The sequence below is a fragment of the Chlorocebus sabaeus genome, chromosome 14 (assembly GCF_047675955.1).
Source record: "Chlorocebus sabaeus isolate Y175 chromosome 14, mChlSab1.0.hap1, whole genome shotgun sequence".
Lineage (NCBI taxonomy): Eukaryota > Metazoa > Chordata > Mammalia > Primates > Cercopithecidae > Chlorocebus > Chlorocebus sabaeus.
This window is the reverse complement of record NC_132917.1, coordinates 41,768,082-41,795,834: the sequence shown is the minus strand read 5'-3', so window position 1 is coordinate 41,795,834 and position 27,753 is coordinate 41,768,082. Positions and strand designations below refer to the sequence as shown.

The following is a 27,753-nucleotide window of genomic DNA, read 5'->3' as shown; positions in this document are numbered from 1 at the left end:
CATTCAGAGTCTTCAGATGATGCTGAAAGACAGAATGAGATGAAGGGGATCTCCAAGTCGACAGGGCTACTTGCTATTTTAGTGTTATTATTTTTGAACTTTTAAATTTTGAAATAATTATAGAGTCAAAGGAAGTTGCAGAAAAATGTACAAGAGCTCATGTACGTGTCACTCAATTTCCCCCAGTGGTAATACCTTGGATATTATTATTTTTAATTGAATAGAGAAAGTGTAAAAGTGGCCCAGGCCCTTCTGTGACAAGCTTTGAGAAGACCATTTTGGATATACTCTTGAAAGAACACATTGATTTGAACAATGAGGCAAAAAATTATTTTTGTTTAATAACCTAATTTGAAGAAGTTTAAAAATATTTTAGAATTTTATTTCTTTTCTTAAAAAAAAAGTAGAAATTGGTTTGTAGTCACAGGTCAGGGAACGTCCCAGCTCCTTATCATGGCTTAGAAGGTTCTGTATAATCTGAGCCAAGACTACCGGTCCAGCCTCATCTCTTCCTTCTCTTCCTCTCCCCTACCCTCTCCTCCTCCATCTCCATGTACCAGCCACACTGATCTCCTTTCTTTTTTTCTTTCCTAAATCTTAGTCCACTGTTTAGGACACTTTCCCCTCATTCTTTGCTTGGCTGGCTCTGCTTAACCTTCTTATTTCATCTTAAATGTCATCTGCTGAGAGCTTCCCAGCAATTTAATCTAAATATTCCTTCCTTGATTGTCTCTTGTTGCACTCTGATTATTTTCTTCATAGGATCTATAGAATTTACAATATTTGTAATCATGTTGATTGCTTATTTTCTTGTTTATTGTCTTTCAACACAACTAGATTGGGAGGAAGGACCATTTGGGATGTTCAATAAATATTTATTGAATGAATGCTTGGATTGTGAGAAACTTAAGTGACAAACCAAAGTAGCAGTCATTTTCTTTTCTTTTCTTTTTCTTTTTCTTTTTTTTTTTTTCAGACAGAGTCTTGCTATGTCACCCAGGCTGGAGTGCAGTGACTGGATCTCAGCTAACCTCCTGCTCCCATGTTTAAGCAATTCTTCTGCCTCAGCCTCCTGAGTAACTGGGATTACAGGCTTGCACCACCAGGCCTGGCTAATTTTTATATTTTTAGTAGAGATGGGGTTTTGCCATGTTGGCCAGGTCGGTCTCGAACTCCTGACCTCAAGTGATCTGCTTACCTTGGCCTCCCAAAGTGCTGGGATTACGGGCATGAGCCACCTCTCCTGGCCAAAGTAGCAGTCATTTTCTATGTCAATTTATTTCTTAATCTTTTTTCATGGAAGTATTTGTAGTACTCCCTGGGATCAAGTGTCCTTATTGAAACTCATCAACACAGCAGATGACAAGTACAATGGCGTAGCAGTAATAGTTAACTTTTTCTTAAAATATTGCTTTATAAATGGAATATTTCCTCTGCTACTACCATCTATACTTATTATAGAGTGAACATCTACTATGGGCCAAGCTTTGGACTAAAGAGCTTTTTACACAGTTTGACTCATTTAATCTGTATGAGACCCTGGGAGATGGTCATTATTGTTCCCCTTTTACTGATGAGAAAACTGAGCCCAGAGAAGTGAAGTGATCTGAGTACAGATAATACCAGCTAGTACATAGTGGATATGGCAATATCCACTGTCTTTTTCTGTTTCTTAAGAACTCCATAAGGTGGGTGTTTTACCCGAGTGTTTCCAGTGACATTTGTGACTTGTTTTAAGTGTTCTCAATATATCACTTTAACAATTAAAAAATGTCAGCCCCCACAGTGGAAAGTTTGTAAAGAAAAAAAAAATCTAGATTAACCATGAAAGCTTCAGTGATACTTTGGGCTGAAATGAGTTCTCAGGCATTTTCAGTAATATAAGGACTCTCATTTTAACAGCTGAGAAATTCATAGCAAGGGAAATTACTGACTGTGGTTATGTATGTCACTTACTCTCTCTCCCCTTCTTTTTTTTTCTCTTTCTTTTCTTTTTTTTATTATACTTTAAGTTCTGGGATACATGTGCAGAATGTGCAGGTTTGTTTCATAGGTATGTAAGTGCCATGGTGCACCCATCAATCTGTCATTAGGTATTTTACATTAGGTATTTACATTAGGTATTTCTCCTAATGCTATCCCCCCGCCTAGTCCCCCACCCCCCGACAGGCCCTGGTGTGTGATGTTCCCCTCTCTGTGTCCATGTGTTCTCATTGTTCAACTCCTACTTATGAGTGAGAACATGTGGTGTTTGGTTTTCTGTTCCTGTGTTAGTTTGCTGAGAATGATGGTTTCCAGTTTCATCCATGTCCCTGCAAAGGACAGGAACTCATTCTTTTATATGACTGCATAGTATTCCATGGTGTATATGTACCACATTTTCTTTATCCAGTCTATCATTGATGGGCAATTGGGTTGGTTCCAAGTCTTTGCCATTGTGAACAGTGCTGCAATAAACATATGTGTGCATGTATCTTTATAGTAGAATGACTTATAATCTTTTGGGTATATACTCAGTAATGGGATTGCTGGGTCAGATGGTATTCCTGTTTCTAGATCCTTGAGGAATCGCCACTGTCTTTCACAATGGTTGATCTAATTTACACTCCCACCAACAGTGTAAAAGTGTTCCCATTTCTCCATATCCTATCCAGCATCTGTTGTTTCCTGACTTTTTTTTTTTTTTTTTGAGATGAAGTCTTGCTCTGTTGCCAGGCTGGAGTGCAGTGGTGTGATCTTGACTCACTGCAACTTCCACCTCCAAAGTTCAAGCGATTCTCCTGCCTCAGTCTCTCAAGTAGCTGGGACTACAGGTGTGCGCCACCACGCTCAGCTAATTTTTGTATTTTTAGTAGAGTGGAGTTTCACCACGTTGGCCAGGATGGTCTCGATCTCTTGATCTCATGATCTGCCTGCCTTGGCCTCCCAAAGTGCTGGGATTACAGGCATGAGCCACTATGCACAGCATGTTTCCTGACTTTTTAATGATCACCATTCTAACTAGCATGAGATGGTATCTCATTATGGTTTTGATTTGCATTTCTCTAATGACCAGTGATGATGAGCTTTTTTTCATATGTTTGTTGGCTGCATTTAAGTCACATTTGTGTCTTAGTATTTTTAGGAAAAAAAACAAGCATTTGCCAGCTGAAAGGGTCTTTCCGCCTCTTCTTCTGCATGAGGGACATTTTACGCAAACCTTTTTTGGTGTCATGCTTTTTTGTCTTGCTCTCTCATAACGTAATTTGCTAACAGGAAAAGTGCCAACATTTTCTTGAAACTGTAATTGGTTCTAAGAGAAGACTCAGTGGGATGCTACCATGATCTCAATATCTGTGTCTCCTCCAAATGTATATGTCAAAATCCTAACCCCCAAGGTATTAGGCCTTTGGGAGGTGATTAGGTTATAGGGGCAGAGCCCTCATGAATAGGGTTAGTGCTCTTAGAAATGAGACCTGAGGCTGGGCATGGTAGCTTACACTTGTAATCCCAGCACTTTGGGAGGCCGAGGCGGGTTAATCATCTGTCAGGAGTTCCAGACCAGCCTGGCCAACGTGGTAAAACCCTGTCTATACTAAAAAAAAAAAAATACAAAAATTAGCTGGGCTTGAAGGCAGGCGCCCGTAATCCCAGCTACTTGGGAGGCTGAGGCAGGAGAATTACTTGAACCTGGGAGGTGGAGGTTGCAGTGAGCTGAGATTGTGCCACTGCACTCCAGCCTTGGCAACAGAGGGAGACTCTGTCTCAAAAAAAAAAAAAAAAAAAAAAAAAGAAAAGAAAAGAAAAGAAAAGAAATGAGGCTTGAGAGAGCTGCATTGCCCTTTCTACTTTCTACCATGTGAGGGAGGACACAGCTAGAAGGTGCTGTCTGTGAATCAGAAAGCGGGACGTCGTTAGACACTAAATCTGCCGGCACCTTGATCTTGGACTTCCAGCCTCCAAAATGGTGAGAAATAAATTTCTGTTGTTTATAGGTTTATAGTATTTTGTTACAGCAGCCAGAGAAGACTAAGACAGATGCCTTTAGAATTCACCTTTGTATTTGTTTCAAGTAACTTTTTTAAGGTGATACTAATATTTCTCTAGGACTTCCATTGGAGGTGAAAACATAACACCAACTGACTGTGATGCCTTAGCTTCAGAGAAGAGAAACGGTCGTCCTTGTTTAAAAAGTCCATCAGTAATGAAACATAAGCTTAGGGTTTTTTGTTTTCATTTTGTTTGTTTGTTTGTTTGATATTGAGACAGGCTCTCGCTTTGTCACCAGGCTGGAGTGCAGTGGTGCAATCATGGCTCATTCCCACCTTGACTCCCCTGGGCTGAAGCAATCCTCCTGCCTCAGCATCCCAAGTAGCTTGGGACTACAGTTGTGTGTCACCATACCTGGCCCCAATCTTAGTTTTTAGAAACAATTTTTTTTTTTTTGGAGAGACTGTCCTTTAGTTATAAAAAATTACAAGACATTAAAAACTTACAAGTGATTGGAAACTACTCAAATGTCCAGAATAGGAAACTTGTGGCATGTTCATACAAAGGACTAGTATACAGCAATGTAAGTAAATGAACTGCAATTGTGTACATGGAAAATATAGATGACTATATATATATAAACATTTTACTTTAAGTTCCAGGATATAAGTGCAGAATGTGCAGGTTTGTACATAGGTATATGTGAGATAAATATATTTGTAATATAATGTTGGGCAAAAACTTTATGCTGAACAAAAATGCCAGATGCAAAAGAGTACATGTCCTTTGATTCCATTTATATAAAGTTTTGAAACAGGTAAAACTAATCAGTGGTGTGGGAAGTCAGCTTTTTGGGGGTGGGGTAGTGCAGTTACTCAAAGGGGGCAGTAGAAGGGCTCCTGGAATGCTGGGAATGTTCAGTTTTAATATTGGTTTCTTGGGTATGTTTGATTGCGAAAATTTATCAAGCTCCACGCACAATTTGTGCACTTTCAGTATTGTAAGTTATACTCTCATAAAATATTGGGGGAAAAAAAGCCAGTAAGTGCAATGGGCATATGGCAGAGCCTGGGTCTCTGGCAGACATCCCAGCATCCTTCACTCCAGACATGGTGGCAGCCTCCATACAATTCTGTCTCAGACTGGATGGTGGATGGTAGAGGAGGAAGAGGCTCCCTAGAGACAGCATGATGGTCTCTAATTATACTTTTCTTTTTAGAAAAAGAATTTTTTTTTTCTTCTAAAAGAGTGACTTTAAATGATAGTTCATGAAATAACCTCCTTGGTGTCATCTACTCTTGAAATCCTTTTCTTAACCAACAAATCCCTGCATTCTGTGTGACTAAACCCAAACACACATCCCCAGCTCAGCAGCATACCACCAGACAGGGTGGGGCAGTGGCACCCAGAAGGCTTGGGATACCACAGATCTGGATTCAAACCTCAGCTCTATTTCTCACCTGTTCTACGACCTAGGGCAGGGAACTCTCTCTGATACTCTGTCTCCATCTCACAGTTTGACACTGGGAATTAAATGAGGCCTCTCCAGGGATTTGTGCCTAGTCAAATGCTAAACACAAAATGGCAGGTGTTTGAGGAGTTGTTCTTTACTTACGTTGCCTCCAATTATAATCCTGCATAGTAGGCAATATTTTTATTTTGCAAAGGAGGAAACCAAGTTTTTTGAAGCAAGATTATATCTACTGAGTGACAGGGCAGGATTTGAACCCTATCAGCCCTGAGCCCAAGTATCCAATCCTTCTGCTATACTGCCTCTGCGCCTGCAGCTGGCCACACTGTTGTGGTTCCAGGGACCCTGGGGGATGAATGGAGTAGAGTTCTCCTGGATCCCTGATTGTTTCATTTCCCAGCTCCCCTGGCTGTAGGCCCTGGAATCCCATTTCTCTTCTCTTCCATCTTCCTTCCTAAATCACAACCTCTTTCTGCCTTCCCTCTGTCCCCAGAGTCCTAGATGCCAGGGATCCAGATAATTGAGCTGTGCCCTTCCCTGGGCCAGCCCTGAGTTGCCCCTTAGGACAGCAGTGTTCAGCTCTGTGGGTGGGGAGTGAGGGCAGGGAGCACTTCTGCCCAGACCAGGCCTCCAAGATCTGTAATTGGCCCCTGCAAGACCCAAGGAGACAGCCTAGGCCATAGAAACAGCAGTGCTATTGGGTAGGACCAACCACACAATCTGCATGGCCTGGTATGAAATACAAATGCAGGGCTCCCTGTTAAAAAAAAAAAAAAAAGTAATAAGAATTTTGGCCAGGCGTGGTGGCTCACGCCTGTAATCCTAGCACTTTGGGAGGCCGAGGGGGATGGATCACCTGAGGTCAGGCATTCAAGAGCAGCCTGGCCAACATGGTGAAACCCCATCTCTACTAAAAATACAAGAATTAGCCGGGTGTGGTGGCAGGTGCCTGTAATCCCAGCTACTCAGGAGGCTGAGGCAGCAGAATCACTTGAACTCAGGAGGCGGAGGTTGCAGTGAGCTGTGATCGCACCATTGCACTCCAGCCTCGGGGACAAGAGCGAGACTTCATCTCAAAAAACAAACAAACAAACAAAAAAACCCAAAAAAACCCATAACCAAGCATGAATCCTTCTGAGCATGGGACCTTGGGCCTGCCCCTTTGAGTCCTACCTTGTGATTTTGCTAAATGGAATCCTGAGATTTGTGGCCCCGGGCCCTGATCCAGATCCCAGAATCCAAGGTTGCTTGATTCCCTAGTCTCAGAAGGGACTAGGTTGTTAATGAAGTCAGTGGCCTGTGTGTGCTCAGGGCCTGAACAGAAAGATTGCAGTGACCTGGGAACTTGCAGCCCCAGTGATCTAAGGTTCTTAGGTCATGCTAACCTCTGGGGTAAAGCCTCTGCAGTGTGGCCTCAGGCTTTAGGGCTGTGGCTGGCTGATGGAGCCAGTTTGTGGTCGAGGTGGGGTATTAGAGGGATGGATGGTTGGGGTAGTGATGGGGAGATGAAGTACCTGAGTAGTATATTAGATGGCTAAGGGTGGGGCTGAAGGGATGCTTGGGATCTGGGATTTGGAGAAAAGACAGAGCTGTGGCCTCCAGGGTTAGAAAGCCACAGGCCAGGACTTCAGGAAGCGGGGGCTATTGCCCTACAGACTCTTAGCTTAGAATGGCCAGAGACTTCCAGGGCTCTGGAGGCACATCCTGGTGTTTGAGGAAGGGGTTTGGGGATATTCCAGCCCTTTTGGACCGGGAGGGAGGTTGATAACTGTCCTCTCTTCTTCAGTAGGGACCTCCGCATGCCTGGTGTTCAGCGCAAAGCCTTTAGCGTGTGGGCCACCCCTTTTACTAACCTCCACCCACAATGTCCCAACCCCTTCCTCCAGACCCTCTTAGCCCAGACTCAGACAGGAAGAGCACAGCCTTTGGCATTAGAGAGATCTGGACTCCAATTCTGACTCAGTCATTTGCTAACTGTAAGACCCTAGCTAAATAATTTAACCTCTGTGAGTCTTGGTTTCCCCATTTATAAAAGGGAATAATAAAAGAACCTGTCTCATATGAGTGTGAGGATTAAATGAAATAATAGAGCCAGAATGACTGCCATACAGGAAATGCTCAGTGTAGGAAATATAAGACAATTGATGCCAACAGGAAGCCTGGTGTAAGGGGTTAATTTTTTATTTCTTTCCCTCCCTCCCTTCCTTTCTTCCTTCTCTCTTTCTCTCTTTCTTTTGACAGGGTCTCACTCTGTTACCTAGGCTGGAATGCAGTGGCACAATCATGGCTCATTGCAGCCTTCACTTTACAGCTTAAGCAGATACTTTCTATCCCAAAGTGTGGGTGTGAGACTCAAAATCAAAGTGCCTGTGGCTGGGTGCAGTGGCTCATGCCTGTAACCTCAGCACTTTGGGAGGCTGAGGTGGATGGATTACCTGAGGTCAGGAGTTCAAGACCAACCTGGCCAACATGGCAAAACCCCATCTCTACTGGAAATACAAAAATTAGGCAGGCGTGATGGTGGGCACCTTTTGTCCCAGCTACTTGGGAGTCTGAGGCAGGAGAATCGCTTGAACACGGGAGGCAGAGGTTGCAATGAGTCGAGATCGCACCACTGTACTCTAGCCTGGGCAACAGAGCAAGACTCCATTTCAAAAAAAAAAAAAAAAGGTAAGTGAGAAAGTACCCGTGGTGCAGAAGCTCCTAGCACAGTGCCCAGTGGGGGCACACCTTTAATCTATTTGTTCACCTCCTCTCTGAATGTCCCCCTGTGTTCTGCACAGCACTTGGGGGCCCCTCAGAGCCTTTCAGGTTTGTCCCTAGACAGCTTATGTCATATGGCAGTCTGGCTCAGCGAGCAGCCCTGATTAGAGGGTTTTGAGCAAGGATGAGTGAGAGAAGATCAGGGGAGGGGCAGGGAAACGTGCCCTGAGGGGAGGCCTTGAGACCTTGGGTGCACTCGTGAGAGGGGTGGTCTAGCTGGCTGCTCTGCCCACTGGTCCTGCCTCTGGTCTGACACCCCAGTGTCTGTATCTGCCACCCACCCAGAGCCAGTCTAAACCTCCCTGCCCCATTGACCCCAAAAGGGGCCCTTATCTCTCCACTCCTTGGCCAATAATTCAGGCCCAAGCAGGCAGCCCCCCACCATGCTCTTCCTTTACCTGCGTGTCTTCTCAATCTGACGGTAACCCTCTCCTCTCTTCATTCCTCCCAGGCTTTGAGTTTTTCCCACACCTATTTAGCCCCCAACCCACCACCATCACACCAGATTCTAATCCAAACCGATCACCCCATCCTCCATATAGCCTTTCTGCCTCCCCCTCTGCACCCTTCAGGGCTCTGACAAGGTTCCTGGGTCCCCTCTGAGATCTCTAGAATACAGTACCCTTCAGACTGGAGGAACGCTTGCCATTCATTCCATTCTGGCGAGGGCAGAAGCCTCAGGCTGGAGCATGGCCTGTCGCCTCGCCTCAGGCCTCCAGACACCCCTGAAGTGCCCTTCTGTTTGCCCTTCTCCGTCCCCCACTGAGGGCTGCACGGCTCTTGGGTACAGTGAGTTAGGTCTCGTCCCCACCTTTGTTTATGTAATCCTTCCCTGCAGTAACAAGGTGTTTACTGTTGCACAAACACATTTTGGTTTAACGGCTGACAGTAAAACTGTCTGATAAAGTTTGATTTAGCGAAAGAAAGCAAAATAAATCTGGGGGCACAGGGGCTGTTGGGAGGAGAGTCTCCTAGGGCTTCTAGAGAACGGGCAAGACAGTGTGGCCGGAGGAGCCCTTCTGCACTTCCCTAGCCACTCCTGCCTGTCTTTTAGCAACACCTCTGACAGCTCCACTTCGGGAAGCTGAGATCCTGCTAAAGCTGGGAGCTCCTGGCCCTGGCACTTTCTTGCTACAGCATTTGCTTTTGTCTGCCCTCCTGCATTGCCTCCATTCTTCAACCTCCAGTGTAACTTGTTCCTCCCCTGTGGAGCCTCCCGATTGCCTCAGCCCAGATGCAGCTGGCAGTGTGGCATGCGAGGGAGATCCCTGAACTAGAAGACCTGAGAACTAGATCTAGCTCTGGTATTTACTGGCAGTGTGGACTCAAGGAAGTCACATTGCCTTTAGAGATCTCTGCTCCCTCTGCTGCAAAGATTGCATGCATGGAACTATGTGAAAGTATGTGTTTTTTTATTTTATTTTATTTTTTTGAGACAGAGTCTTGCTCTGTCACCCAGGGTGGAGTGCAGTGGTGTGATCTTGGCTCACTGCAACCTCTGCCTCCTGGGTTCAAGTGATTCTCCTGCTTCAGCCTCCCAAGTAGCTGGGACTACAGGTGCCCACCACCATGCCCAGCTCATTTTTGTATTTTTAGTAGAAATAGAGTTTCACCATGTTGGCCAGGCTGGTCTCAAACTCCTGATCTCAAGTGATCCGCCTGCCTCGGCATCTCAAAGTGTTGTGATCACAGGCGTGAGCCATCGTGCCTGGTCAAAGTACTTGGTTCTTAATAAAACCCTACCCACATTTAAGACACTGCTATCTTGCCTCCTCTGAAATCTCACATATTGGCTGTGACCTCCCTTGTACTCCACTGGCAAAGCAAGGCAGGGCGAGGATTTGTTCTTGTATGTGGATGATGATTCTGCAACCCGTTGCCAACTACCCCCTCTACCTTCAGGGCTGTCTCCTATTCCTGATTTGTCACTATGGGGCTGGGGCTGGACAGTAGGTACCCATGTAATATTTCTGAATGTTTCATCGAAGTATAAATACGTACAGAAAAGTTAAAAAATCATAAGACTACATCTTGATGAAATTTCACAAAGGGAACACACCCATGGGACCAGCACCCTAAAAATTTCTCCCACTTCTTCCCAGTTGATATCTGCTCAAGGGTGATCACTGTCTTGACTTCACCATAGACTTCACCACCTGGTTTTGTACTTTGCGTAAAGTAAAACTGCAGTTCTTTCATTTTTGTTGCTGTGTAGTATTTCATTACATGAATATAACACCATTATTTACCCATATTATTGATGAGTCTTTGGGTAGCTTTCAAGTTTTGTATTGTGAATAATGCTGCTATGAACACTCCTTTTTTAGGAGACAGGGTATCACTGTGTTGCCCAGGCTAGAGTGTATGAAACTCTTGGACATGTATTTTAACAAGCACATTTCTTTTGGATGAATTCCTAGGATGGAACTGTTGGGTCAAAGGGTATGCACAGGCGGATCTTTAGAAGATATTGGCCAAGTAGTTTTCCAAAGAGGATGTGCCAATTTACATTCCAGCCAACGTTTGGTATTGTCTGTCTTTTTCATTTTAGTCATTCTGGTGGGTGTGCAGTGGCATCTTATTGATGTTTTCATTTGTATTTCTTATTATTTAAAAAGTTGAGCACATTTTTATACGATTTTTGCCATACAGAGATGCTCTTTTATGAAGTGCTTTCTCAAGTCTTTTGCCCATATTTCTATTGAGTGGTTTGTCTTTTTCTTACTGATTTGTAGAAGTTCTTCATATATTCTGGATCTGAGTCCTTTGCCATATATATTTGCAAATATCTCATCCCACGCTGTGGATTCTCTGTTCAATCTCTTAATCATGTCTTTCAAAGAACAGAAATTCTTCCTTTTAATGTAATTCAACTTATTTATGTTTCCAGGAAATACGTTTTGGCTGGTTAAATCCAGTCAAACCGGCTAAATCCAGTTTTCCATGCTCTGTCTTGTATTTTGGGGGAAACAAAAAGATGGTTTCCAAGAAAAACCTCCCAGTTCAGGTCCAGTGGTTCTCCTGGAAACATTTTCCATTTGTAAGCTTGAGCACCCCTGGTTCCTATGCCTGGAGACCTCTCAACCCTTTGGACTTCCCTAGGCATCAAGATTAATTAAATAGATGGCTCTTCCCTCTTCCATTTTAAATCTGATTAGCTTACTCCAGAGAATCTAAAAGGCCAACAAATATATAAAGAGTTGCTCCAACACATTAATAATTAGATAGTTGCAAATTAAAGCAATAATGAGATATCACTTTACATCTATTAGACTGGCAGGCATTAGAAAACTGGATAACACCAAGTGCTGGCAGGGATATGAGGGTATATGAATGCTCATCCTCTGCTTCTGGGAGTATCTCAGGGAGCAGAGCAAGCAGGCACTACTGAATTGTGACTATACCCTATGAACCAGCAGTCTAACTCACACAGGCCCAGGAGGGGACATGGCAGGCATGTGCATCACAGCATTGTCTGGGTGTCATCCCTGGGGAAGCAGATGGGTAAGATGTGATAGGTACACACCATGTTATGTAACAATTAGAAGCAATGGATTAGGTGTAAATGTAGTAACACACATGAATCTTTGACACACTGCTGGGTGGAAAAATTAAATACACAACATAATAATATTTGCATGAATCAAAACACTTATGCACAAAAGAAAAATAAGCGCTTTGCAAAAGCACAAAGAAACAAAATGATACACATCAAACACATTGAGAAGGTTGCCTGTGGGGGGATGGGAGTGAGGAATAAGGATAAAAAGGGATTTTAAAAAGCTCTGACCCACAACCTTCTCTTGCTTACTACATCTTCTGGCTCAGTGTTTAAAAAGCTCCTTCTTCCATCATCTCTTGCGGTTCTGCTTCCCAGTAATCTCAGCCCTCACTTGTCAATCTCCTTTCAGACCAGCCCCTCTCAGGCCATGTCTGGACAGCACAAGTTAACATTTACATGTACCCACATTTTACCCTGGATGAGTACTCAACACATAGCAGTGGCCAAGGTTCAGCACCACAAGACTGGGGAGGCAGAAAGCTTGAGGCATCACATCCTATTAGCTATTGGGTCTGGCACCTGGGTGTTGTTCAGCAAATGTCTTTTGAATGAACTGAAGAATGGCTCTGCTGTTCACCAGCTGTGTCAACCAGGGCAAATACTTTTGCCTCTCTGAGCTTTGATTCTCATATATGTCAAAATGGAGATGATAATTACAATTCTTCTTTCCCAGGGTTATTGTTAAGGTCAGATGAGATCACTGCATTGAAGGCATTTTGTTAACTGTAAAGAGCTATCCAAAGCAATGGAGAAGGGGAGAAAAAGGATGTTGGGGGCTTGAATCCCAGCACAGCCTTGAGAGACCTTGAAAAAGACAGCATCTCCTAATCTCAGATTTTAGATTCTGTAAATTGAGAAACAATAGTGTCAACCTTGCAGAGTTTTTATGAGGATTAACGACAATGCAGGCAAAGTACTTGCTTTGTAATAGTCATTAAAAATAATGGCTGGATGCACGTGGTGGCCCAGGCAGGCTGATACCTGAGGTCAGGAGTTTGAGACCAGCCTGGCCAACATGGTGAAACCCCGTGTCTACCAAAAATACAAAAAATTAGCTGGGCATGGTGGCAGGCACCTGTAATCCCAGCTACTTGGGAGGCTGAGGCAGGAGAATTGCTTGAACCCGGGAGGCAGAGGTTGCAGTCAGCCGAGATCATGCCACTGCATTCCAGCCTGGGCAACAAGAGTGAAACTCCATCTCAAACACACACACACACACACACACACACACATATAATGGGAAAAACCTCAATTACTTTGCACCAGCCAAATAGTAGGTGCTTGAGAAAATGGGAGCTTGATATCTTCATTCATTAATTTATTCAATGAGTACTTGTTGAATGCTGCTGAATGTATGTGTCCCCCCCCACAAATTCATATGTTGAAATCCTAACCCCCAAGGTGTCGGTGTTGAAACTGGCCCAATTGTCCCATAGAACTGATGTTTAAGGTTTCTTTTGAATGAACATAGAAATAGACCCTCTCTGTCTTAAAACTTAAGAAAGTTACAATAGTTTTATCTGAGTTCCTTTCTCAGGAAACCAGTCATCAGGACTCCCAGATAGTATCAAGCAACTGAGACCAGATCACTGCATCTGGGCCATGAGAGGCCAGACCCTTCAGCCATCATGACTGCCTAACTGACCACCTGCTTCCTGTTGACCAACTCCTCTTCTTTATCCTTCTCTAATTCCTGTTCCCTGCATGTAGTTACATTTCTTCCCTGCTATATAAACCCCTGATTTTAATTGATCAGGGAGATGGATTTTAGGCTGATCTCCTATCTCCTCAGCTGCAGTTCCTGATTAAAGCCTTCTTCCCTGGCAATACTCCTTGCCTCAGTGATTGGCTTTGTGTGTGGTGAGCAGCAGGACCTAGATGGAACCCCTGGTGTTTCCATAACAGTGTTAGGAGGTTGGGGCCTTTGGGAAGTCATTAAATCATGGAGGTGGAGGCCTTAGGAATGGGATTAGTGGCCATATAAAAAGGCAACAGAGAGCTACCTTGCCCCTTCCCATGTGAGCACACAGCTAAATGGTGCCACCTATCAACCAGAAAGTGGGCCCTCACCAGACACCAAATCTGCCAGCACCTGGATCTTGGACTTCCCAGGCTCCAGAACTGTAAGAAATAAAAATTTCTATGGAACATTATTATAGAGTTTGAATGGACTAAGAAAAACCCTACATTGTGCCAGACAGGGTTCTAGACACAGAATGGAGCAGTGAACAAAACAGACGAAACCCTAAAATTCCTATCTTTTGGCCTGGGGAGGAGAGAATCAAACAAGAAATAAAATGAGTAAGATAGATAGTATGTGAGATGATGATAAAGGCTATGGCAAAAACTGAGGAGGAAAGGGGAGCAAGGAGCCCTAGGGGTGAGATGGAGGTTATTTATTTATTTAAGTAGAGTGGTCTGGGAAAGCCTTTTGAAGAGGTGATGTTTGAGCAAAGATCTGAAGGAAGTGGGAGAGCAAGCCCTGGGAAGTGCAGAGGCCTTGAGTTGGGTCATACCTGGTGTGTTCAAGGCACAGCAAAGAGGCCAGAGTGGCAGGGATGAACTCAGAGAGGTAAAGGCAGCAGTGAGGCTGATGGTGTCAGTTCTTAAAGGTTGCAGTACATTCTGTCTGACTGCACAGGAATATCCCATGGGAGGAGAAAAGATCGAAGAAGCGGTGATTTTCAGCGGTGGAAAAGGAGCCAAGTAGGTGTATTAGTTACCTATGGCTACCCAACAAATCACCCCCAAAACGTAGCAGTTTTAAACAGCAAATATTGATTATCTCACTATTTCTATGGGATCAGGAATTTAGGCACAACTTGGATCTTTTCTTAAGACTACAACTGAGGTGTGGCCTGGGGCTGCAGTTATCCTGTCTTGATGGGAAAGGTCGGCTTCTACTCTGGCTCCAGGAGCTGTTGGCAGGATTCCATTCCTCGCAGGCTGTTGGCTGGAGGTCTCCCTTGGTTCTTTGCCATGTGGTGCTCCCCTAGTTCAGCTCACAAAATGGCATCTGTCTTCCCCCAAAGCCAGAGACGCCCAAGAAGGAAGCCACAGTCCTTTGGTGACTTAATCTCGGAAGCGACATCTCATCACCTCTGCCAGTAAATCCAGTCTCACTGCGCAGAGGAGATTACGCAGGAATACTAGGGGAGGGGAACCAACCAGGTGATCATTTGATCAAATCAATCAATTTAGAGGCAAAGTTGCCTGCCACCAGGGAGCTGTAATTTTCAGGTGTGGTGAAGTTGCTGAAGACTACAGACAGGTGAGAGATTATTTGTCCAGATGCTGGAGGGATATTTGGGCCTTACTTTGCAAGTATAATCCAGTAGTACTTTCTACAAGTGTTAGGAGTAATTGAATAACTAGGAACATTTATTTACTTATCTTTGTGGTCCTAGCTAACCTGGCCCATTAGGCCTTCTGGTTGCTCGTTCTGGGCCGTTTCCACTTGCAGGGAAAGAGCATTTATTTATGCGTGTGAGGGTGTATTATTTTAGTCCGTGTAAAGCAGCACATGCGCATGCGCGTCTGTGCTTACTTGCTACATCTGTGCTTACTTGTTATGTCTCTGCATTGTGGGTCCTACTCTTCCCTGGGCCTACAGACCCCTTGGTTCACCTTTCCTTGGCTCCCCGCTCTGCACTTTGTCGGGAGGTCACGTGTGAGGAAATAAGCCCCACGTGGTTTTAATCATTTTGCTATAAAAGCTGAGCTGCTGGCCGCTTTGATCCAGGCTGAGATGCTGGAGGAAGGGCTTGGGCCGAGCTGGCCTGTCCGCGGAGTGCTCCGCACACAGCTCCCACATCAGACGGCAGCCGTAAAATGGAGCACAGCTCATTAATTCTGTCTCTTAACCAGGGCACCTGACAAGAAGTGACTTTGAAAACCCGGAGGACGGATGGGCCGGCGGGTGGGCGGCTCTTGGTCTAGGCAAGGAACATCTGTTTCCAGGTCCCTGGCTGTTAAATTGACATCTTTTTATTTGAAAAGTTTCTTTTATTTCCCAACTTCCTGCAATTGGCAAGGTCTCTGTGCCAGGGAACACAGAGTCATGGCTTTGCAGACAATACGAGCTGAGTGGCCTTACTGTCCTGCAGGACTGACGTACAAGTGCCAAGGTCGGCCGCCTGGTGCTTTGTCGATTGTTAAACCTATGTTTGTGCAGAGAACATCAAACCCCATTTTAAAAAAGCACAAATGGCCTTGAAATTGAAAACCCTGTGAACGTCGTGAGCCTCCATCTGAGAAATATTAACGTTTCGGAGCTAGAAAATTCACGGGGAGCCTGATGTGTTCCATTGAGTCTTCTCTTCCTGGGCTCAGCAGTCAAGTTTCCTTAAGAAGAGTGACTCACATGCCTGCTGTCTGCAGTCTTCATCCTGTTTGGTGACCAAAGACCCAACTTTGACCTTTAACCCCTAATGGCAAAAGCCACTAGCAAAGGCTGGGTGGCTCTTCTCAAGGTGAGAGCCCTCAGGATGGGAGACTGAAAGTGATGGGTGGAAGATTCTTTTATCTCCACTGTGTCTGGGAGCCTTTTGATCATCTTATATTTCTGGCCATCTGATCCACATGCTTTATCCTGCATCCTTTAGGATCCACCCTTGGCTAGGGGGATCATTGTCAGTAGGACAGACAATAGTCAGTCAGTATTTGAGAAACAAAGTCATGGTGGAATCCCAAGGGATCATCAAGAGATAACTGCATCTCGTATCCCCCTCGGCATACACAAGTGTGTGTGTGCATGTGTGGTGCCAGATGTGAGTGTGAATGTTGGCGCATCTGTGTGAAAGTATTGGTGCCATAGTGTTTCTGAAGCATGTGTCTGTGAAGTGAGTAGATGAGTGCGTAAAATATCTTTTGTCAGAACATGTTTCTGTGTATTAAGGTACATGAGGAACCACTGGGTCTGCACTTGTGGGATGTGCATGAGAACTAGCATTTCCTCATAATCATGTTTCCTGAAAGTGATGGAACTATCCTTACTGGTTCTGCTTTAGCAGTGATTGAACACTCATGCCTCTCAATTTTCAAGGCCTCTGATATTCCCATCCCCATCTCTTTGAAGCCTGCATCAAAATTATAGTCTGTCCAGTCAGATTGCCTGGGTCTATCTCTTTCTAGTCTTGGTGAGTTGCTTAGTTCTCTACACCTTAGTTTCCTTATCTGAATAAGGTCAACATAGTACTAGATTGGAGAATCCGTGAAATAATTCATATAAAGGAACTTGAAATGACCTGGCAGAGTAAACGTTTGGTTAGATGTCATCAGTACCACCCTTTGTCACTTCTTTGTCACTTCTGTCACTCCTACCTCTTATCTCAAATCATGTCCTTCCATTGTGCTTTGGTAGTCTTCCATTCTCTCCCATCTCTCTTCATCACAGTATCAACCCTCATCAACTCAGTGACCCTAGCACCTTCACCACTGCTGCTGCACACCACCTTTCTAATCCAGACGACCAAATTAGGGAGCTCCCAGAAGGGTGAGACCAGTGGAGTGTGACCCTGCCAAGATGGGTCACTTGAGTGGCAGAATCAGAATGTAGAGACTCCTTGATTTCTCAGTGACTTGAGTGCAGATCAAGAACAGGAGAGTGAAAGTAGGAAGGGAGCCACCCAAATTGGCCCCTGTAGCATGCTTGCTTTCCTCCTCTCCCCTTCCCTTTTTGGACTTGGCTCGGGGTGAGGAGGGAGGCCCTGGGGCAAGGCTATGCCTGTTGTCAGCTTGGGACATCCAAGAAAGAAAGTCAATGTCCTGGCCACTTTGGCTTTTCCATTCCAATTTGAATATGTTGAAATGTAACATTCCAGCTGTGCAAATCCCCAAGCCCTTAAAATAAAAGGTTTTTAACTTTAACCATTAAAGATTTAACTAGCCAATAAATCTAAGTATGTGGGGGGTTGTTAGCAAACGTTTATTATATTGCTCTTGCTTTTAACTTAAGAGAAAATGCCAAGTATGGACTTCCATGAAAAAGACATTCCCTTATGCTCAAAACGGATGTCAACCCCCAACCAAAAAAAGCAAGAGATGGCTGTCTCCGGAAGGATCCACTCTTCTCCAAATCTCTTTAGGAGTTAAAATGGCTATATCTGTTTTACAAACCAATTTGCTTGCTACAAAAAAATAAAATCAAATAATAATAATCATAAAAAGCCTGTAATAACCTCTTGTTGTCACAGTCACAACACGACTGACTAAATTAATCCTAAAGTTTACTTGCAGTTTGAGCATCTTGGCGCCAACTTTTCCAGAACCAGATTTTATAAAGGCACAAAGGGAATATAGCTTTGGTGAAGAAAATCACAAGATCTTTCTCTTTTAGTATCTTCTGGGTGAGTTGGGTAATCCATGTCTTGGATTATAGTGCTTAGCTTTGCCATTTTTACATTTAAGGCAAGCAAGCCATCTGCCCAGTAGTGAAATATGGCTTTTAATTTACACAAATGTAAAAGTATAGAAGTTAACAATCATATTCACCCTGGACTTAAAAAATGAATAGAAGCCAGATAAATCTTGGCCATTAAAGAAAAAAAAATCTGACGTACATGTTGAGTTATACCAGCCAGCACGGGGACAGAGCCACATTCCAGATGTGCTATTTTCCTGCCCATTGACAGCTCTCCAGCCCACTCCAGCAGTAAAAAAGTCCTGAAGTGGATTTTTAAATCTGGCGTAGACTCCTTTTTGCCCGTGAGGCCTGCTGGGTGGGTCCGCTGGGTTTCATTTCTCACAGAAGGAACCAGTGAGCCCTGTTTGTGGGAAATACACAGTAAATCCTGGCCTTTGCTCAGGAAACCTCCCTCTGGAGCATTTTTCACATCTAAATAGGAGCTGAATAAAGTTGATAAGCAGTTGTATTTTTTTTTTTAAGTGATTTTACTTTTCACTCAAAGCTGTTTAGCTCAAAGATGTTGTGCTCTAAGAGGCCTTACCCTCTGCTCCCTAAATTAGAAGCCAAAGTAGCATGACGATGGTAAAGCACATCCACAGCCTGTTCAAATTGCAGGGGACACCTCCATTTTCCTTTTGAGTAGCAACCCGTCCATGTCTTCCTGGCCTCAGTAGAGGAAGGGCTGGTTCCAGAGTTGCCTCTGTTCATGAGATACATTTCCTCCATTCCCCTGCAGCTGCCTAGAAGGAAGTGTGAATCCCAGGGTCCTGGGGTGCACAAGTATTTCCCTTGGAGGTCACTAGCATTGTCCTTTGATGTGAGTGTGACAGGGAAGGGGTAAGCTTGCTAAATTTTAAGTCTCCTCCATGGATTGGGAGGTGGAGGCACTGGAAGAATTATTTTCAAACCAGCCTGGAATAGAAGGGAAGCTGTGGCTGATTTGCTGGAGGCAAAGCCAGAAACTTCAAAGACCTGTTTTCAGCCGCTAAACAGCGAGGATCATCAACATGAGGGGGAGGCACAGGGTGGTCCCTGCCAGCTTCTCCCCAGGAAGTTTCCAAGTGGACTTTGCTGTCCCTTCTGCCTTCTTTAATTTTCACATCCCAGCTGGTTGAACTCTGGAGAGAGACAAAGCAAGAGAGAGACTCCTCAACTGTTATTAGAATGCTTTGCTTCTTGAATGATAGGCTGCTTTGAAAGGAAAATATTTTATTTGGATCCCTAGTACCTGTGGAACTGTACATGGCAGCCCTGTTTTTTGGGGGGAGTAATCTTGGTGTTCTTGGAGAAAAGGCACTCACACTTCCTGTCAGAAGGATTACAGTTGTTTAGAAACTGCTCATTCCATTTGCTTATTCATCCATTCACGTATTAGCTCATTCATTCAGTAAATATTTCTGGATACTTCCTATGTGTCTTGCTCTCTGTTTGGTTCAGGACCGTAGGCAGAAAAGGACCCAATGCCTGGGTAGACAGCCAGAGCCCTCTGGAATGAGGAAAGTGACCCTTGACTCTATCCCTAGAGATTACTGAGTGGGCCTCTCCTCTCTGAGTGTTCAAAACAGAAGAGTCTTGCCCATTAGAGGTCGATTAGTCCTTTGGCTTTGATTGTCTCCTGGAGTTTTTCACTGCTCTATTTCAGATCTCCCCACCGTCCATAACCCCAACTCCATGGTCTCCTCCAAATTCAATTCCTGCTTTTAGAGAAGGCAGGCAATGTTGGCTCTGCCTCCCTGGTAGCTTCAACCCCCCTGCTTCCACCAATGCCCTCCCACCCACAATCCCAGCCACAGTGTCAAAGCGAATCCCTCCTATTTCCCACTTGATCCCTTTGCTCTCACCTTCTCCAGAACCCCCCATACCACAGAATTCCTCTCTATTGCGTCTGCTCAGTCTCTCCTCTGACCAGGACTTCAGAGGCCTGTCCCCATGCTGTGGGCTTTCCCCTCCCAGGTTCAGCATGGCCAGTCTGTTGGTGGCTGCAACCTCCAACTGAGGGAAGGGACAGACTCCATCTGCACAAGCTGGGATCATTCCCTCTCCCGCCATGACACGGCCCCCAACACTTTCTCCTGCTGCTGCTTTTTCCCTTCCCCTTCTGAAAGTAGCCATTTAAAAAGGTCGAAATGGGCTTCATGAGGTTTAAGGGGTTTATTAGTTTGAAAAATCATGTTCCCTGTTTGGAGGAAGGGGAAACAGCCGCCTTCTTTTCACATTACGTCAATCCGCAGGCGTCTGTAATTTACATTTTTTTAACTCAAATGTTCAGAAATAATGGAAAGGCTGCTTGAAAAAAACAGATGAAATAAAAACTGGGGGAAATGTGTATTATACAAAAACCAGACCTGTGAGCCTGAGGCGAGACGCACGGATGACCTGGGGAGCTGATTAATGAGGCAAACCAAAGGAAGCCCAGGTGAGCGTGGATGCCACGCTTTCTTCACGGTTGCTGACGCCCACAGGCTGGCATTTCATTTCCCACGCACAACTTCACGGATGGTTTTCATTGGGAAATTTTAGAGCCATTCATATTTCTACCCTAGGAGAAAAGACCCCTGAGCTGTGGAAGTTGGGCAGATGGGGGAATGTGGGGAAAGGACTTGGAGGTAAATAGCACCCTGCTAGGTCCCAGCCTCAGTTTCTGTTAGTCCTCAAAGTCAGTCTTTTCTGGTACAGCCTTGCCTTTAGTTTCTCCTCTTTTCCTCTGCCTTATTCTCTGAGAAAAAAGGAGATGAGGGTCAAATAGTTAAGGCCATAGTAAGATGTATTAACAGTTTTATTTTCTGACAACCTTCTAAGATAATCAGTTAAAAGAACGAACCCAATTTCTAATTACAAATCAAATAATTGCTTACAAAATAACTTATTCTAGTTCTGTATATAGTTTTCTTCCCATATAATATGTCTCTAAATGCTGCATCATTTAACATTGCGTTGGCAGATATTTTAAGCACAGACCATATGCCAAGGACAGTATTGACTTAGGGGATCCAAGGAGACCAAAAGAGACACGGTCTATGCTGCCTACTTTGGTGGGGACAGCGGGTTAGACAATGTGTTCAGTGCAAAGTGATGAGGTCTCTGAGAGCAGGAGTAGCAGGTTTTAGAGCGGCACGTGTAGGAGTGGAGGGGTGGGGATGAGGGGCTAGGAAAGGTTCCTAGGAGAAGTGACTTTAGGTGCTGGCAGAAAGAGTAGGAATGAGCTAGGTGAAGAGGTTCTGGAAGGATTGATTCCAGCCAGTGGGGAGACTGTGCTTGGGCCCAGAGGTAGAGTCAACACACGTTCTGTTGATTGCAACTGGCAGGAGATGGACCTGGAGGGGCAGTCAGGGACCCAATCAGGCAGGCTGTTTCCAAGGAGCTTTGACTGAATCCTGTGGGCAATGCGAGGCCTCTGGCAGGTTTAAGCAGTGGAGTTTACAACTCTCAGAATCACTTCTGTACAGTGATGCAAGTGGCTTGAGAAGTCATTTGATAAAGTTAAGGCCCAGGGAGGTTAAGTACGATCACGCCTCTTACGACAATTGTTACCAGCTGATGTTAATTGAGAGCTTACAGACACCAGCACTGTGCCCGGTGATTCATATGCCTCAGTTCGCTCACCCTCACCACAACCCTCTGGGGGAAGTACTAATATCTTCCTTTTTCAGATGAGGAAACTGAGGTCCAGAAAGATGAAGTAACTTGCCTTAGGCCGCTCAGCCAGCAAGGGTTGAAGCCAGTATTTCAACTAGGTCTGTCTGGCTTCATTATCTAACTGTGCTTTCCCAAGTTTCCAGAATTCATAGTAGGGCTGGAATTTAAATCCAGGCCTCCTGATATTGGCCTGCACCAGCACATTAGCTGCTGCATCACATGTACCAGGCCCGCTGGCTCTCTTAGGAGGTGGGCGACCACCCTCACATCATCGTCTCTGCTTCTATTGACCATGTCTTCATGGACTCCATGGACTTTATCGTTATAGCCAACACCTCTGAATATACCATTTCTACATGTATTCTTCATTTATCACTGGTTATGTATTTCAGAAAGGCAGTCACATACATGCATTGTCACTGTTCTGAGGACAATAAATGGACTCTAAGAAAGCTGGAGGCAGGACATTCCAAGGAATAGGTTAAACAGTTTTGCGGGATTCCTAAATCAGTTGGCCAAGGACTAGCCCCTTTGAGGCCGAGCTTGTGAGCTGGCCTGTCTCTCCTGAGTTCAGCAGTCTTCAGGGCTGTGACCTCCCAGGGCCTGGCCATGGTAGGGCCAGCTGTCCACCCTGGGACTGTCACCTTCAGGTTCTATGGGGGCCCATGGCTGCCAAGCCTGGGGAAGCCTCAGGCACTTGTCATTGCTTCCCAAGTAATGACCTCCTGGCCTGGCCACATCTCAGCTAATTTCTGCAATTAGGGGGCTTGTTTTCAGAGGCTGAAACAGGAACTTTTCTGAATTAGGTTTTATGGTTCAGAGCCTTTAATTTGAGATTTAAAAAACATCATAGCTCACCAAAACCAAATAAACTGCAGCTAATGAAATTCACAGAAGTTCTCAGAGAATGCTTCTCACTGGTGCTCCTGGATGATTTATTGACAGCTGGTTGTAAAAACAATCTTATTAAAGGTCATAATGTTGGGTAAAAAAAAAAGCCCTTTAATTTATAGCATAATTAGGCTTCCCCCAATAGCTCTGCTGCCAGGGCTGTCACTTAGGGCTCCGAGGAAGCACTTGGTGTTTTTCATTATATCACAGTGAAGGAGCGCCATGCTCCTAGAGGGCCCACTGACTTGCTCTTTATGGCCCTTTTATTGCTGCTAAAGTAGTCAAAATAGGGGGTTGATTAGAGCCGACTGATGCCTACTGATTATGGGAACACCTCTTGTGCGGGGAGGGAGAAAAGATGGGAGGGGGGCTCAGGACTTCAGGACGTGCCTCCGACAGGAAGAGATGGGCTGTGAAACATGGGGCGGGGGGCGGGGGGAAGTGTGACCAGGCCTCTAGGCTCTTCCCCAGACACTGTGTGGATTGAAGGCTGACCCCAGGCAGGCGGGGCTGGGTTGAGAAAGGGGAAGGGAAGGTGCTAATGCCTCAAGGAAGAGGACAATCCCAGGGCAGGATGTGTATGGGAATAAGAACCTTAAAAATGCTAATGAGTCCCAAGGTGGAGCACAGCTCTCAGGCTGGTGGTGGGGAAACAGCCCCAAAGAGTAGAAGGTCTTGCTTGCTGCTGCCTTCTTGCAGGAAAAGAAGAGAGGACTCAGTATTGGTGTATTATGGTGGGGGAGGGGGACGTGGGCAAGTCCTGGTCTCTGCAAGCTGAGCCTGAGTCAAGTTCCTAAGCATGATATTGGAAAGGGAGCTGCCCCCCCAGGGCTGTGCTTGTGTGTGAAGGTGTCTGGGAGGGGTGGGAGTTTGTGGGTGGGGGTGTCACACAACCTCAGCAGAGCATCAGGGATGGCTAACGATGGCCAAACCCAACAGATATTGTGACAGGGAAGGGGTGGGTAGCTCTGAAGTTATGCTGGTATTCCATTTGGCCTGGGCATGGCCTGGAGCTGACCAGACACTAGAAGGTTGTAGGAATAGTGGGGCTTCAGCAGCCCCTCCCCTCCCCTTCTTTTTCCTCCCCTACCCTCTCCTCCCCTGCCCTTCCCTACTCCTCTCTTCTGCCCTCCCCTCCCCTTCTTGCCCCCTCCTCTTTCCTCTCCTCCACTCCCCTTCTCCCTCCCCTCCCCGTCCACCTCCTCCCCTCCCCTCCCCTGCCCACCTCCTCCACTCCCCTCCCCTTCTCCCCCTCTTCTCTCCTCCCCTCCCCTTCTCCCTCCCCTTTCTTTTCCTTCTCCCTCCCCTCCCCTCCTCTGCCCATCTCCTCCCCTCCCCTCCCCTTCTCCCTCCCTTTCCCTCCCCTGCCCACCTCCTCCCCTCCCCTCCCCTCCCCTGCTGGTCTCCTCCCTTCTCCTCCCTTCCCCTTCCCTCTCCCCTCCCTTCCCCTTCCCTCTCCCCTCCCTTCCCCTTCCCTCTCCCCTCCCTTCCCCTTCCTTCTCCCCTCCCTTCCCCTGCCTTCCTCTTCCCCCACACCCCTCCCCTCCCCCTCCTCTTCTCCCTCCTCTCCCTCCCCTCCCTCCCTTCCCCCTCTCCTCTCCCCCTGCTTCCCCTTCTGCCTGCCTTCCCCCTTGCTCCTCCCTTCTGCTCATCTGCCCTCCTCCTCCCTACTTCCCCTCCTCACCCCCTTCCCCTACTCGCCCCTCCCCTCCCCTTTCCTCACTTCCTCTCCCCTCCCCTCCCCTCCCTCCCCTGAGATTTATGAACTGCTCAGTCTACCTACCATCCTACATGGAACTGGTGAGCACATCTCAGTCTCCTGACACCTGCTCAGGCTTCAGAGGGCTGAGAAATCAGATTTCTGGCTCCTTGAAGCTGAAGGTAAGACCTAGGCTTGTGGCTGTCACTAATGGGTGTGTGCTGTGGCGATGCAGCTATTCTTTCATGCTCCTCTTCCTCCTTTCCCTCCCACTCCTTCTTTTGGAGTTGTGTGCAAAAGGTTTACTGGGGAGTAATATTGTGAAAAGAAAAAGGGAGAAATTGGAGAATTGGGCAGGAACCTTGAGACCACCATGCAAATCTGACAAAGTCTCTTCTGCCTCTTCTCACAAGGTCACTGGCTTCCCTCCAACAAGTGGGACAAGCAGGAAGGATCGCTGGGTGCTGTAGAGCTGAGCTGGGAGAGCCTTGTATTAGAACATTTGCTGAGGGGCTCCCTTAGGTGTTTCTCCCCCCTTAACTCCAACTCCAGCCAGTAGGGGAGAGGGTGAGACTTGCTCCTTGGACCAAAGTCCATAGTTGTGGCCTTCAAAGTTCACACAGTGAACATTACTGAGCACCTGCCATGTGCCAGGCACTGCGCGGGAAGAGGGGCTTACAGAAATGAACTTAGGAAGTTTCCAGGTTGAGGTTGAGGTGGAGGAGAGGCATGATGTAATTAATCACATTACAGTATGGTAAATGCCACAGCTAACTTTACACAGGAGCTAAGGGAGTACAAAGGAAGGAGGGGATAACTGCTTCATGTGTGTTTAGCAGTTACTGCATGTGTGAGAGCGTGTTGTAGGAGGTGTGTGTGTGGTGAGTGCATGCATGTGAGTGTAGTCTGTGTAAGTATATGTCAGTGTGATGTGATGTGGATATACAGGTGTGTGAGTGGGAGTATCTGTGGATGATTGTGTATTCGGGTGTGCAAGTTGTGTGTGATGCTGTCGTGTGTGGGGGTGTGTGACAGCGTATGTGGGTATGTGTCAGGGATGTGCTGTAGGACTGACCTCAGGGACCACAGCGGCCTTTGCAGAAGGTATAAGTGCCCCAAGGGAAGGGATGGCATCTGCTGTGCTGGAACCCAGGGCCTAACATAGTGCCAGACAGGAGATGATCAATAACCCTTTTCTGAATGAACAGCTGCCTCCCCTTTTCTGGAGTGCAGGAAACAGAATCTGGTCTGTTAGCATCAGCTGTGGCCTTGATTTCCTTTCAGGAGGCTTTGTCCTCTTGGACAAAGAAAGGGAAGAGTATTTTTTTTTCCTTTCAGATGTCAGTAGCTGAAACTTGAGGGTGAAGGGATAAATTCTTAAAACAATTTAAGTCCTAGTAATGTCCTGCCTCTTGAAATGACCATCACTCAAGTCAAGGGTTGTAGTTCAATTTACTTGGCTTCTATACACTTTTTGTACTTTCTAAATCTTCTAAATTTTTTGAGTCTGAGAAAGGGGTTATTATAAAAGGAATCTGACTTTTCCATGTGCACTTGTGCTGTAATTGTGTAAAAGCTCTTGGGGTGCTGCCATGGACCCTTGGGTTGAATTCAGACTGCTTGCTTTCCCCCACCCCCATCCCATTTTCCTGTCCCAACCCGCTGTTTCTCCTTCTGGCCCTTATGGCTCCGGCCATTCGGCCTTTGGGCTTTGTGTCTCAGCCTCTGTTATTTGTCTTCTCTTTGATTGACAGCCCATTTTGGTGTCGCATTTCCAGGCTGACCTCTGCCTTCTCCAGCAGAGTGCAACTCTGGGACTTACCCTGGGGCCTCATGCTCTGAGCCAGGGTTAGGAGCCCTCACTCACCCTACGGGCCACAGGTTGGGCACCCAGTACCAGCCTTCCAGGCTTAGGAGGAGGCTGAACAGTGAGAATTAAACATACTGGTGTCTCTTTTAAAAATCTAGCTTCTCCCTTTGGATTCTCCTGTCTGTGACACAGTACCCCCTTCCTCTCTCTGCTTAGAAGCTGGCAATTCTTCATCATTTATAAATTGAAGATAATCCCGTTTCCTGATGACTCCTGCAGATCAGGGGTTGGAGGAGAAGAGTTTCTTAAGAACTTCCAACCCTGTCTTGTTATTCACAGAGGAAATAACTCAAATGCCTCTATTTCTCAGCTGTGAACTCTGAGGTCTGTTTCTTTCCAAACAGATTTCTGTGTATTAAATCCTTTAATAATGGCAGTAGTCTTCTATCAGATTTTAAACCCAAAGGACAGTTGTTCCAGGTACATTTCAAGCTACATATGGCAGACAACTGTCAGTCAAGACCACCAGACTGTGGGGCAGCAGCGCTTCTCTCCCCAGAGACCATTCCTTTCTGTATTTCCTTTGACCTAGGGTGAAGTTGGAATCGGAGTTAAAATTAGGGCTGAGGGCAATCTAGGATTTATTGGAGTGGATGTTGGTGTTAGAGTTTATTTTAGTTATTTTATTCAGGGTGAGCATTGGGTTAGTGAGGCTGGGACTTGGATTCAGATTGCTATGGTATTAAAGCACGGCGGGTGAGGGTCTGGTAGGGTTAGGGTTAGGGTTGGGTTGGATTAGGGTTCCCATGCGGGGCTGGGGTCAGTGTGTGCTTGCTGTTGGGGTCAGTATTAGGGCTGGATCAGGTGCTTTGCTGGACTCCTGGATGCTCATTGGTGGGGAAACTCTCTCTGGGGATTTTGCCACCTGATATGGTTTGGCTGTGTCCCCACCCAAATCTCACCTTGAATTGTAGTTCCCATAATCCCCAAGTCTTGTGGGAGGGACCTGGTGGGGGTAATTTAATCATGGAAGCCATTACCCTCAGGCTGTTCTCGGGATAGTGAGTTCTCACAAGATCCGATGGTTTTATACGGGGCTTTTCCCCCTTTTGCTTGGCATTCTCCTTCCTGCCACCATGTGAACAAGGAGGTGTTTGCTTCTCCTTCCACTGTGACTGTAAGCTTCCTGAGGCCTCCCTAGCCCTGTGGAACTGTGAGTCAATTAAGCCTCTTTCCTTTATAAATTACCCAGTCTCGGGCAGTTCTTTATAGCAGCATGAGAACGGACTAACACACCACCCCTCAATGTTCATTCTCATGGGGCCAAACCCTTGGTCCTGCCATGCAGTTTTAGGCTGAATGAGGCAAGGGCATGCTGTTTTCCCTCTGGGGTTGTTTGGGGTTTAGGTTCCACATATTAACTCGTGGGAAGCTTGGCAAGACCCAACCTTGGGGTTTATCTCTTCTGGCTCCCATGGAGGCAGGAAGGCGGGTGAAGGCAGCAGAGGGTTCAGATGTTTGTCTGTCCTCCTCCACTGCCAGGAAG

General features: G+C 46.0%; 1 non-coding gene across 1 annotated transcript in view; it reads left to right on the top strand.

Annotated features, from left to right (window-relative positions):
* Positions 1-24,462: 24,462 nt before the first annotated feature.
* LOC103220410 (uncharacterized) overlaps positions 24,463-27,753 on the top strand; it is a 55,146-nt gene continuing 51,855 nt past the window's right edge. Inside the window, exon 1 of the transcript XR_012095269.1 lies at positions 24,463-24,579. This is a non-coding gene — a transcript (uncharacterized protein). The remainder of the gene's footprint in view (positions 24,580-27,753) is intronic.